General features: G+C 60.4%; 1 protein-coding gene across 7 annotated transcripts in view; it reads right to left on the bottom strand.

Moving 5' to 3' along the window:
* LDLRAD3 (low density lipoprotein receptor class A domain containing 3) overlaps positions 1–13,914 on the bottom strand; it is a 454,718-nt gene that overhangs the window by 174,173 nt on the left and 266,631 nt on the right. The window lies entirely within an intron of this gene.

The following is a 13,914-nucleotide window of genomic DNA, read 5'->3' as shown; positions in this document are numbered from 1 at the left end:
CAGAGAAGGAAGACAGCACACGCCCATTTTGTGTTCAGTTGTCCACTTCCAAAGGAAGTAGAAGGGAAGAAACACCCCAGAGCCCCAGGAGTTCAGGGTAGGCAGTCATCCTGCTCACAAACGCCGTGCGTCTAGAGAGAGGACAGGGAGCCTTGGGGCTCAGACCCCGCAGTTTCTTGTTTTTTTTTCTCTCATTTCAGCGTCAAGTGGAGCCGAGAGGGAGGAGCAGCAGGAGCAGGAAGAAAAGGGGAGCTTGGAAAGGTAAGCTGCTGCCATTCAGCCCTGTGCCCCAGAGCTGGCCTCCACCTCCTGTCCCTGAGCGCCCAGCTCCGTGGGCTCGAGGAGGCCAGGGACAGAGCCTGTCCCTCAGGAAACAGAGCCCTCAGCGAGGCTCCCGGGAAGGAGAGGAAAACCTGAGTACTTGCCAGATTCTGTGCGCGCAACTGAGGCCCAGGCCGGCAGGCGTCCGCAACAGGCTGTTGCCCAGCAGGGGCACGTGGGCTGTGGTGGAGGTTGAAGCTCTTGGTCCGTGACAAACCTCAACCCATCAGCAGCCTTGCCATCCCCGTCAGGGATCCCGTGGCCTTGGGCACTGGTGCCTGGGCTCCGGAGTCTGACCTCAAACGGTCTCCCCTAAAGGCACACTGCACGCAGCCCCCTGCCAGAGCCCTCGGCCCCCGCCTTCACCGCTGTGACCCGGTGCCCTCATTTCTAGCTTACAGAGCTGGCCGGAAGGACCTGGCAGAAGTGGGGGGCCTGAGGTCCCTTTCGCCAAGGTAAGGAATCTTGCCCTTCTCTCCTGGGCTTCTTCCTCGCAGAGTCTCTGACGTGCCCCAGGGCTACAGGCAGCTTGGGGCTGAGCTGGGAGGGGAGCCACGGGGCAGGGGGTGGCAAGAGGCCTGGGGGGAGGGACAGCAGGAGAATTCGGTCAAGTGAAGGGAGGGCCGGGGAGGGCCGTGGCTCTCAAGGGGCCACCCGCACCTGGCCTGCCCTGCCCTGCCCTGCCCTGCCGTCCCAGGGCCCTCTGCTCCTGGCTACAGCTTGTGCATCTTGTTTCCCGCAGCTCCCCGGGGAGGCTGTCTTGTAAGGGGTGCTTCCATCGCTTGCCATCTCAAGACTCCCCCGGGGAGGCGTGCAAGACAGCGTCCGCTAGAGTCCGCCAGCCATGCGGGAAGCCCGCGCAAGGTGCTCCTCTCACCACGACTCCAGCACTTTCCCTGGCTCTTCTCACCCAGCGCACTCGACCTTGGGCCTCCACCCTGCCAGCAGAACCGCCCTCGGCCCTGACCACCACTCCACTACGCCCGGTGGCCACGAGCTCGGCTCCAGCTCACTCGTCTTGGCCATTTCCCAACCCAGGCCACGGCCGCGTGAGCTGTCGCCTTCAAACCTTCCCCTCCCGGTGGAACACGATCCAGGCCTTGTTCTTCCCCTTGCCGTCGCGCTTCGGGTCCCAGCAAGGGCCCCTGTCCTGCCACCCACCAGTGGCCTCCTTCTGGGGAGGCCCCACAAACAGGGAGGGAGAGACCGACAGCCCCTCACTTGCCAGCCCTGACGCCCAGAAGCTGCTCGAGACAGACATCACGGAAAGCATGCCAACGGAGGTCTGGGAAGAAGAGCAAGATGACCCACGCCCTCCTCAGATGCTCCAAGCACACACGATCCCGCCTGGGCTGAATTTCCGCTGGGGCCTACCCCTCCTGTCCTTGGGGCCTGCGGCTCCGAAAGCATGTGAGGCTCAACCCTCGGCCCTTCCACGGTCCCCTCTGCCCCCCGCAGCCACCCGGGATTCTGGGGCCCCCTCGCAAGCCGACTCTGCACGCTTCACGGGAGAACCTCTTGAGCCTCCTCCGGGTGACCAGGTCTCAGCTCTGACGACAAAACCATCAGTTCCCAGGCTGGCCCGTCCCCTCCCTGCTCCCTCACCTGTGTGTGAGGAAAATCACAAGGCCCTGGGAGGGACCCTACCCGGCCATGGCAGTGGGCCCTCAGAAGCCCCTCTCTCGGGACAGCAGGGCCGGCCGCCTTCTCCAACCTCCCCACGCAGCCTCTCAGAGAGCAAAGGGCGGGGTGGGACCTTCGTGGGGGCCGAGCGAGGCCGTCGGGGGCCGACTTCAGGCTCCCCAGTGGCCAGGGAAGAGCCTCGGGAGGAGAGTAGGGGTGGGGCCTCACCAGAGCCCTGCCGTGGGGTGGCAACACCGGACGGGGAGTCAGGGGCCCAGCCTCGGAGCCAGGTCGCGGACATGGGAGACACCCTCGAGACCAAACCCCTCCAGCCCCGGCCCGCAAAGGAAGAGGAGCCTCACGACGGCCCTCTCAGAAAAATGTGGAGACGCCTCCTGCCCTGCCTGAGGCCCAACAAGGAGGAAGCGCGAGAGGATCCCCTCGCCAAGGCAAGCCCGCCTCAGCCACCGCCCAGAGCCGGGCACGGGTCACACACAGCTCGGCGTCGGATGGCGGGGCTGTTCAGGCGCCATCGACAGTGACATCCTGTGTCTGCGTCCTGGGAGGGAAACCGAGGCTGGCCGAGAACTTCTGGCCTCCCAGCAGAAGCATCGCGAAACCCACTTCAGGCCTGGCGAGCCGGACATACCTGTCACCACGACGTGCCCTCCTCCCCAGAGCGGAGGAGAACAATCGCAGAGGACAGTCCCCAGCCCACCTCCAGGGACCACAACTGTCCCGATGGATACGAGGGAATGGATCAGAGCAGGCATGGCGACCGGACCTCGCCATCCAGGCAGCCGCGCTCCCCGGCCAAACCCTGCCAGCCTGGGCTGAGGGTGGCAGCTGCCTCAGCCAATCCATTACCCGCCACGCTGTCCTCAGATATGCGTCTCCCGGGAGGAGCAGACTGTGCCTCACACCCCTTTCCTCGTAGGAACGCTTCTCTCCCCGAATGGGCAAGCGGACGAACAGAAAACCTCGTTCTTCTCCTTATCCCACCCTCCGTGCTAACGCCGTCCTCCCACCCCAGTTTTCCCCCAATACACTTGCTTTCTCCTTAGAGCTCGTGGCTTCTGTCTGTGCCCTGCTAGGGGGAGAAACGGGCGGGCTCAGGCTCCGCCCTTCCTGAGCGTCTGCCTTGGCTTCCAGAAGGGACAGGGCCACGGGGGGGGGGGGGGGGGGGGGGGGGGGCGGGGAGGCCGACGGCAGCGTGGCTCACCTGCCCTCGCCCCAGCTCCCCCATTGCACCTCAAGTCCCCATCACACCGTCCTCCCAAAAACAGATGGAAGCTTTGGGCTCCTTCCAGATGAGCGAAACCTCTAAGACCCCAAGCCCATGATGGGCCCCGCCTGTCCTCTCCTGCCTTCTCTGGCCCTTGAACTTGTGGGGCTGTAGGGAGGGGCTTTGCAGAGGCTGCTCCAGCAAGTGTAGAGACGGGCTCACAGGTCACAGAGTGGGGAGGGGAGTGTGGGGCAGTGCTGGCCCTGAGTCCGGAGGGCGAGGAAGCTTGCCCTGCCCCCCCCCCCGAGCTCTTGGTGGGAATGGGTGAGGGCGCCGCCCCCGGGAGCTTCTTCTCTCCCTGCTGGAGCTGCCACGGAGACGGGCCTGCGCGTCCCTCTCGGCCCAGCGTCCCCGTCCCTCCGTGCTTGTCACAGTCGGGAGCAGCAGCGACAAGGATGGCTGCGCCCCCGGCTCTGAGGGCGGGCGGGTGGGGAGCACGCATGCTGCCGTGGGCCCTCACCCCTCTGCCCAGAGGAGCTCAGAGCCCTGCTCTCCTGCACCTGCCTTCTCCTCCTGGGGAACGGAGCCGGGGCTGAGCGCGTGGGGTCACCACCGGACGGTGGGACGCTGTGCGCCCAGGGTGGGGCGCGGGCGAAGGAGACAAAGTGCCACTAGAGTTTAACCGCTCACCTACCGGACGGCATTTTTCGATTTTTATAATTTCACCCCTTAGAAATAAACCTGCCATGAGCTTCTCTGTGAAGGTTTTTGGGTGAACCGAAATTTTTCTGCCCGGCAAATATCAAGGGCAGTGAAGGGGTGAACATGAGCCCGCCTCCAGGATCTCACGAGGAAACGCAACACGGGTTAGAGGTTGAAAGGGCGAAACAGGGCAGAGAGAGTCAACCTAACACCGTATCTTGGATTCGAGCCATTTCCTGAGGAAAAGTCCGTCACTTAACGCGCGGCACAGATGCTGAGGACGGGGGAGGGACGGGGATCACCACACTGAATAAAACACTGCCAGAACGTATCTGGACGGGAGAGCCCTGACCTTTAACCTGTCACGAGCCCTCCGTTCTTCGTCTCCAGAGAACGTTAATTAGACAGAGATCCACACCGATCGAGCGGGTCCCCTGAATGAACTGGATTTCCCCTTGAATTAATAAGAAACTGACGGTTTGCCGTGGACTCCGACTAGTTGTGAATGAACAGACCGCCTCGGTTTCTCCTTGGAATATTAGCGCAGAATCCCTAGCTGAAACGACCACGGAATCCCCTGACTCCGAAGGGAGCACGAAAATGTCAGTGTGCTCCTGGCCTTCCCATCGCTTCTCCAGGTCCTACTGAAATAAGGAATATTCAGTAGAAGAGCAAAGGGAAACTTTCTGAAACTCGTCTTAATGTCGGAGCCACAGACGCTTCCCGTGCTTCCGTCTTCGGTTAGGAACAGACAGAGGAATCATCACGCGTGTCAGGGAGATACTCCAATGACCCTAAATTTGGGGTGGGCGGTCTGTCTCGGATACCACGGGCTCACCTCTACTATACAAACTGTTCCAGCGGCATTCGATTTTCTGGAAGACGTTTCTGATCGATTTCCGTTGTAAAACACACGCCCTCCTCATCCTTTCTCCGAGCTGGGAGGCAGGCCAATTCGGGGAGCCCGCGTGAGGCCCGAGTCAAGTCAGTCCCTGACCCGGGCAGCTGGCTGTGAGGAGGCCCGGAGTCCAGAGCTCTTGTGTGCGAGAGCCTCCCCGGGGGACTCTGGTCACAGTCACACCCTAGCCAAGGGTCCCAGTTAGGAGTCCCAGCCCCAGAAAAAGGTCTTTCTCGGACTTCAGAAGAAGAAAGCGGTTTCAACGGTTGAGAAAGACATTAAAGATCATTTTGGTGGCTGCTAAGAGAGTTCCTCTGATGCCAATTCTTCTGTGATCGCACATAGTCATAAACCGGGAACACGGTCGTCACGTTAAGCTCCTGAGAACAACGTCTACCTTAACTCTTTGGGTGTCAGTAAGCTTACCTTACTGTCAAGTAAAAGAGTACCTTCCCCGTAGGTGTGTGTACGTGTGGCAGTGTAACAACTATCAAATCGGACATCTAAGCACTACCCTGCCCAGCAGGTCAGAAAAATTAACCTGTGGATCAAAAACGACAACCCCTAAGTGAACCCCCACTTCTCACTGAAAAAGGGATGCCCCATGATGTCGCCAGGGAATTCCTCCAGGGCTCCAAGGGCCCTCTTTCTGCAGCTTCAGGCACGACTTGAGGCTCCGGGGGCCCGGAGCGGGCGGGAGGGGGAAGGCAAGACCAACTGTGAGAAAGAGAACACGTGGAGGGCAAACCAGGGAGGCCAGAAAGGGGGCTACTTGAGACTGGACTCCAACCCGGGCCACGGACCCGGCCCCAACGTCCGCTCTCAACACCCGCACGTCAGCTCACTCGAGCCGTGCCCGGCTTCGGGCGGGGCCGCACAGCCGTCGAAACTCTGGAAACCGAAGACGGTCTATTTTGGGCGGAATGAGAAGAAACAGGGTCAAGACGACAGAAAAGCTTAGAGAGAATGAGGATGTGCTTAATTCTCTGGTAGCAAAGTACCGAATTGGTCGGTGCAGATGTGTCCACGCCTGCGTCAGGTATGGGCGTGTGTGTGTGTCTGGGTGTGTGTGTCCAGCACGTCCCCGAAGTCTTGGTGAAGGCTTTCTCACTTCACGAGTAGAAACGCGACTCACATAAAACACGTTACTGGGAGGTTCGGTTACTTGAATTCTGATTATGCTCATGTTAAGTAAGAAACGATTAGTTTCCATTTTTGGGTGAAGATGGCAAAGGTGGATCGAGACAAGAACAACGTTCATATTCAAAGCCAAATAAGCGTAAAATAAAGCGGGACTTCCAGACTGACGAAACCCAAAGCTTGTTACGTGGACAAATGGAGTGGAGACTGGCACAACATCGATGAACCTGGCGGGCGTTACGCTCAATGGAACAAGCCAGAGCGAGGAAGACACATACCGCCTGGGGTCACTTAACACGTGAACTCGAAACACGACCAAAGAAAGGTCAGTTCACAGAAACGGAGAGTACAAAAGTGGCGGCCAGTGGCTGTGGAGTGGGAGGGGGAGGGAGAGGCAGGTCAAAGGGGACCGACTCTCAGCCCTGAGATCAAGGAGCTCTGAGGATCTCACGTCCGACGTGGTGACCAGAGTCGAGGACGCCGCACTGTATGACTGACATCAGCTAAGAGAGCAGCACTTCAGTGCCCTCGCACGCACACACAGAGTCAACAAGTGAGGCGGAAACAACAATCGGAGTTGAGGACAGAGGAGAGTGAGGGTGTGAGTCCCCGGGAACTAGACCGCATTCCTGGGAGAGCTGCAGACTTGCAAAGGCCCTGAGACAGGTGGCTTCGAACCAAGCATCCAGGAGACGCCAGGAGCCGGGCGACAGCCGGCTTCCAGGGGGAAGAAACAGAGAACCGGCTACAGGTCTACCAGGCCCGGGAGGGCGGAGGGAGGCAGTTGGAGGCCACTTGGTGGCGCAGGGGCTGGGGTCCAATCGGCTGCCCTCCTCTCGCCTGCCCCACCCCCCCCTCAGGAGCCCCCGTGACACGGCCACGGTTCCATGATGAGGGCGTGGGGTTCTAATCTCCAAGTCACTCCCAGCGCTCAGCTGCCTGAGAGTGGGACCACATCCGAGATATGGAAACTCCTATCTTATGTCTACAAAGCATCGCCGCTACCTGCTTGAGCTCCAGGGCCGCTTCCTGGGTGATTGGGACCATCCTCCGCATCCTGTATGGACTGGGGCTCTTCCTCCTGTTCTTCCCCCCCCCCAAGAGGCATCTGCCCTCACAACCACCTGACAACAGGAGAAACGTCAGGAAGGTAAGACATCCTGGACCCAGACCCACCCCAAGACGAGTCTCTCTCCTCTTTGACTGGGGTTTCCACTTCTCTCAATCAGCTAGAGGGACTCCAGGGATGGGAAAGAACAGAACACCATCCTTCTGGAGACAAGCCAGCTTGGGTGGGCAGGGGGGAGAGTGGGCACAAGGATTTCGGTCCGAAGACCTCCGAGCAGGAGTCCCGCTGTGGTACAGGGCTCCAGGGAAAGGCCCCCCGAGGCCAGCGACCAGTGGCCACGGACGGGAGGCCGAGTGGGGTCTGTGGGAAGACAGGCCCCGAGCACCGCTTCCCCAGCCACCTCCCCGGGGCAGGTGTCTCAGGCGGGCCTTTTCTCTGTCGTGCCTGATCTGAGGGCACAGCTGAGCCCCCGAGAGCCTCTGGGCAGGACCTGGAGTGGGGCTGTAGCCTCAGGAAGCAGAGTCCTCCCTGAGGAGGCTCACAAGATCCTGTACCTCTGAGAAGGCGCGCGCACGCACGCTTCCTGAGCAGAGGAACAGTGACGGAAGACGCACGCTGGTCCCACACGGGGACCTGCTTACGATCCTCAGAGAAGGAAGACAGCACACGCCCATTTTGTGTTCAGTTGTCCACTTCCAAAGGAAGTAGAAGGGAAGAAACACCCCAGAGCCCCAGGAGTTCAGGGTAGGCAGTCATCCTGCTCACAAACGCCGTGCGTCTAGAGAGAGGACAGGGAGCCTTGGGGCTCAGACCCCGCAGTTTCTTGTTTTTTTTTCTCTCATTTCAGCGTCAAGTGGAGCCGAGAGGGAGGAGCAGCAGGAGCAGGAAGAAAAGGGGAGCTTGGAAAGGTAAGCTGCTGCCATTCAGCCCTGTGCCCCAGAGCTGGCCTCCACCTCCTGTCCCTGAGCGCCCAGCTCCGTGGGCTCGAGGAGGCCAGGGACAGAGCCTGTCCCTCAGGAAACAGAGCCCTCAGCGAGGCTCCCGGGAAGGAGAGGAAAACCTGAGTACTTGCCAGATTCTGTGCGCGCAACTGAGGCCCAGGCCGGCAGGCGTCCGCAACAGGCTGTTGCCCAGCAGGGGCACGTGGGCTGTGGTGGAGGTTGAAGCTCTTGGTCCGTGACAAACCTCAACCCATCAGCAGCCTTGCCATCCCCGTCAGGGATCCCGTGGCCTTGGGCACTGGTGCCTGGGCTCCGGAGTCTGACCTCAAACGGTCTCCCCTAAAGGCACACTGCACGCAGCCCCCTGCCAGAGCCCTCGGCCCCCGCCTTCACCGCTGTGACCCGGTGCCCTCATTTCTAGCTTACAGAGCTGGCCGGAAGGACCTGGCAGAAGTGGGGGGCCTGAGGTCCCTTTCGCCAAGGTAAGGAATCTTGCCCTTCTCTCCTGGGCTTCTTCCTCGCAGAGTCTCTGACGTGCCCCAGGGCTACAGGCAGCTTGGGGCTGAGCTGGGAGGGGAGCCACGGGGCAGGGGGTGGCAAGAGGCCTGGGGGGAGGGACAGCAGGAGAATTCGGTCAAGTGAAGGGAGGGCCGGGGAGGGCCGTGGCTCTCAAGGGGCCACCCGCACCTGGCCTGCCCTGCCCTGCCCTGCCCTGCCGTCCCAGGGCCCTCTGCTCCTGGCTACAGCTTGTGCATCTTGTTTCCCGCAGCTCCCCGGGGAGGCTGTCTTGTAAGGGGTGCTTCCATCGCTTGCCATCTCAAGACTCCCCCGGGGAGGCGTGCAAGACAGCGTCCGCTAGAGTCCGCCAGCCATGCGGGAAGCCCGCGCAAGGTGCTCCTCTCACCACGACTCCAGCACTTTCCCTGGCTCTTCTCACCCAGCGCACTCGACCTTGGGCCTCCACCCTGCCAGCAGAACCGCCCTCGGCCCTGACCACCACTCCACTACGCCCGGTGGCCACGAGCTCGGCTCCAGCTCACTCGTCTTGGCCATTTCCCAACCCAGGCCACGGCCGCGTGAGCTGTCGCCTTCAAACCTTCCCCTCCCGGTGGAACACGATCCAGGCCTTGTTCTTCCCCTTGCCGTCGCGCTTCGGGTCCCAGCAAGGGCCCCTGTCCTGCCACCCACCAGTGGCCTCCTTCTGGGGAGGCCCCACAAACAGGGAGGGAGAGACCGACAGCCCCTCACTTGCCAGCCCTGACGCCCAGAAGCTGCTCGAGACAGACATCACGGAAAGCATGCCAACGGAGGTCTGGGAAGAAGAGCAAGATGACCCACGCCCTCCTCAGATGCTCCAAGCACACACGATCCCGCCTGGGCTGAATTTCCGCTGGGGCCTACCCCTCCTGTCCTTGGGGCCTGCGGCTCCGAAAGCATGTGAGGCTCAACCCTCGGCCCTTCCACGGTCCCCTCTGCCCCCCGCAGCCACCCGGGATTCTGGGGCCCCCTCGCAAGCCGACTCTGCACGCTTCACGGGAGAACCTCTTGAGCCTCCTCCGGGTGACCAGGTCTCAGCTCTGACGACAAAACCATCAGTTCCCAGGCTGGCCCGTCCCCTCCCTGCTCCCTCACCTGTGTGTGAGGAAAATCACAAGGCCCTGGGAGGGACCCTACCCGGCCATGGCAGTGGGCCCTCAGAAGCCCCTCTCTCGGGACAGCAGGGCCGGCCGCCTTCTCCAACCTCCCCACGCAGCCTCTCAGAGAGCAAAGGGCGGGGTGGGACCTTCGTGGGGGCCGAGCGAGGCCGTCGGGGGCCGACTTCAGGCTCCCCAGTGGCCAGGGAAGAGCCTCGGGAGGAGAGTAGGGGTGGGGCCTCACCAGAGCCCTGCCGTGGGGTGGCAACACCGGACGGGGAGTCAGGGGCCCAGCCTCGGAGCCAGGTCGCGGACATGGGAGACACCCTCGAGACCAAACCCCTCCAGCCCCGGCCCGCAAAGGAAGAGGAGCCTCACGACGGCCCTCTCAGAAAAATGTGGAGACGCCTCCTGCCCTGCCTGAGGCCCAACAAGGAGGAAGCGCGAGAGGATCCCCTCGCCAAGGCAAGCCCGCCTCAGCCACCGCCCAGAGCCGGGCACGGGTCACACACAGCTCGGCGTCGGATGGCGGGGCTGTTCAGGCGCCATCGACAGTGACATCCTGTGTCTGCGTCCTGGGAGGGAAACCGAGGCTGGCCGAGAACTTCTGGCCTCCCAGCAGAAGCATCGCGAAACCCACTTCAGGCCTGGCGAGCCGGACATACCTGTCACCACGACGTGCCCTCCTCCCCAGAGCGGAGGAGAACAATCGCAGAGGACAGTCCCCAGCCCACCTCCAGGGACCACAACTGTCCCGATGGATACGAGGGAATGGATCAGAGCAGGCATGGCGACCGGACCTCGCCATCCAGGCAGCCGCGCTCCCCGGCCAAACCCTGCCAGCCTGGGCTGAGGGTGGCAGCTGCCTCAGCCAATCCATTACCCGCCACGCTGTCCTCAGATATGCGTCTCCCGGGAGGAGCAGACTGTGCCTCACACCCCTTTCCTCGTAGGAACGCTTCTCTCCCCGAATGGGCAAGCGGACGAACAGAAAACCTCGTTCTTCTCCTTATCCCACCCTCCGTGCTAACGCCGTCCTCCCACCCCAGTTTTCCCCCAATACACTTGCTTTCTCCTTAGAGCTCGTGGCTTCTGTCTGTGCCCTGCTAGGGGGAGAAACGGGCGGGCTCAGGCTCCGCCCTTCCTGAGCGTCTGCCTTGGCTTCCAGAAGGGACAGGGCCACGGGGGGGGGGGGGGGGGGGGGCGGGGAGGCCGACGGCAGCGTGGCTCACCTGCCCTCGCCCCAGCTCCCCCATTGCACCTCAAGTCCCCATCACACCGTCCTCCCAAAAACAGATGGAAGCTTTGGGCTCCTTCCAGATGAGCGAAACCTCTAAGACCCCAAGCCCACGATGGGCCCCGCCTGTCCTCTCCTGCCTTCTCTGGCCCTTGAACTTGTGGGGCTGTAGGGAGGGGCTTTGCAGAGGCTGCTCCAGCAAGTGTAGAGACGGGCTCACAGGTCACAGAGTGGGGAGGGGAGTGTGGGGCAGTGCTGGCCCTGAGTCCGGAGGGCGAGGAAGCTTGCCCTGCCCCCCCCCCCCGAGCTCTTGGTGGGAATGGGTGAGGGCGCCGCCCCCGGGAGCTTCTTCTCTCCCTGCTGGAGCTGCCACGGAGACGGGCCTGCGCGTCCCTCTCGGCCCAGCGTCCCCGTCCCTCCGTGCTTGTCACAGTCGGGAGCAGCAGCGACAAGGATGGCTGCGCCCCCGGCTCTGAGGGCGGGCGGGTGGGGAGCACGCATGCTGCCGTGGGCCCTCACCCCTCTGCCCAGAGGAGCTCAGAGCCCTGCTCTCCTGCACCTGCCTTCTCCTCCTGGGGAACGGAGCCGGGGCTGAGCGCGTGGGGTCACCACCGGACGGTGGGACGCTGTGCGCCCAGGGTGGGGCGCGGGCGAAGGAGACAAAGTGCCACTAGAGTTTAACCGCTCACCTACCGGACGGCATTTTTCGATTTTTATAATTTCACCCCTTAGAAATAAACCTGCCATGAGCTTCTCTGTGAAGGTTTTTGGGTGAACCGAAATTTTTCTGCCCGGCAAATATCAAGGGCAGTGAAGGGGTGAACATGAGCCCGCCTCCAGGATCTCACGAGGAAACGCAACACGGGTTAGAGGTTGAAAGGGCGAAACAGGGCAGAGAGAGTCAACCTAACACCGTATCTTGGATTCGAGCCATTTCCTGAGGAAAAGTCCGTCACTTAACGCGCGGCACAGATGCTGAGGACGGGGGAGGGACGGGGATCACCACACTGAATAAAACACTGCCAGAACGTATCTGGACGGGAGAGCCCTGACCTTTAACCTGTCACGAGCCCTCCGTTCTTCGTCTCCAGAGAACGTTAATTAGACAGAGATCCACACCGATCGAGCGGGTCCCCTGAATGAACTGGATTTCCCCTTGAATTAATAAGAAACTGACGGTTTGCCGTGGACTCCGACTAGTTGTGAATGAACAGACCGCCTCGGTTTCTCCTTGGAATATTAGCGCAGAATCCCTAGCTGAAACGACCACGGAATCCCCTGACTCCGAAGGGAGCACGAAAATGTCAGTGTGCTCCTGGCCTTCCCATCGCTTCTCCAGGTCCTACTGAAATAAGGAATATTCAGTAGAAGAGCAAAGGGAAACTTTCTGAAACTCGTCTTAATGTCGGAGCCACAGACGCTTCCCGTGCTTCCGTCTTCGGTTAGGAACAGACAGAGGAATCATCACGCGTGTCAGGGAGATACTCCAATGACCCTAAATTTGGGGTGGGCGGTCTGTCTCGGATACCACGGGCTCACCTCTACTATACAAACTGTTCCAGCGGCATTCGATTTTCTGGAAGACGTTTCTGATCGATTTCCGTTGTAAAACACACGCCCTCCTCATCCTTTCTCCGAGCTGGGAGGCAGGCCAATTCGGGGAGCCCGCGTGAGGCCCGAGTCAAGTCAGTCCCTGACCCGGGCAGCTGGCTGTGAGGAGGCCCGGAGTCCAGAGCTCTTGTGTGCGAGAGCCTCCCCGGGGGACTCTGGTCACAGTCACACCCTAGCCAAGGGTCCCAGTTAGGAGTCCCAGCCCCAGAAAAAGGTCTTTCTCGGACTTCAGAAGAAGAAAGCGGTTTCAACGGTTGAGAAAGACATTAAAGATCATTTTGGTGGCTGCTAAGAGAGTTCCTCTGATGCCAATTCTTCTGTGATCGCACATAGTCATAAACCGGGAACACGGTCGTCACGTTAAGCTCCTGAGAACAACGTCTACCTTAACTCTTTGGGTGTCAGTAAGCTTACCTTACTGTCAAGTAAAAGAGTACCTTCCCCGTAGGTGTGTGTACGTGTGGCAGTGTAACAACTATCAAATCGGACATCTAAGCACTACCCTGCCCAGCAGGTCAGAAAAATTAACCTGTGGATCAAAAACGACAACCCCTAAGTGAACCCCCACTTCTCACTGAAAAAGGGATGCCCCATGATGTCGCCAGGGAATTCCTCCAGGGCTCCAAGGGCCCTCTTTCTGCAGCTTCAGGCACGACTTGAGGCTCCGGGGGCCCGGAGCGGGCGGGAGGGGGAAGGCAAGACCAACTGTGAGAAAGAGAACACGTGGAGGGCAAACCAGGGAGGCCAGAAAGGGGGCTACTTGAGACTGGACTCCAACCCGGGCCACGGACCCGGCCCCAACGTCCGCTCTCAACACCCGCACGTCAGCTCACTCGAGCCGTGCCCGGCTTCGGGCGGGGCCGCACAGCCGTCGAAACTCTGGAAACCGAAGACGGTCTATTTTGGGCGGAATGAGAAGAAACAGGGTCAAGACGACAGAAAAGCTTAGAGAGAATGAGGATGTGCTTAATTCTCTGGTAGCAAAGTACCGAATTGGTCGGTGCAGATGTGTCCACGCCTGCGTCAGGTATGGGCGTGTGTGTGTGTCTGGGTGTGTGTGTCCAGCACGTCCCCGAAGTCTTGGTGAAGGCTTTCTCACTTCACGAGTAGAAACGCGACTCACATAAAACACGTTACTGGGAGGTTCGGTTACTTGAATTCTGATTATGCTCATGTTAAGTAAGAAACGATTAGTTTCCATTTTTGGGTGAAGATGGCAAAGGTGGATCGAGACAAGAACAACGTTCATATTCAAAGCCAAATAAGCGTAAAATAAAGCGGGACTTCCAGACTGACGAAACCCAAAGCTTGTTACGTGGACAAATGGAGTGGAGACTGGCACAACATCGATGAACCTGGCGGGCGTTACGCTCAATGGAACAAGCCAGAGCGAGGAAGACACATACCGCCTGGGGTCACTTAACACGTGAACTCGAAACACGACCAAAGAAAGGTCAGTTCACAGAAACGGAGAGTACAAAAGTGGCGGCCAGTGGCTGTGGAGTGGGAGGGG

The sequence above is a fragment of the Equus asinus genome, chromosome 17, assembly GCF_041296235.1.
Source record: "Equus asinus isolate D_3611 breed Donkey chromosome 17, EquAss-T2T_v2, whole genome shotgun sequence".
Classification (NCBI taxonomy): domain Eukaryota; kingdom Metazoa; phylum Chordata; class Mammalia; order Perissodactyla; family Equidae; genus Equus; species Equus asinus.
The sequence above is the reverse complement of the archived record's forward strand: the minus strand, read 5'-3'. Positions and strand labels throughout refer to the sequence as shown.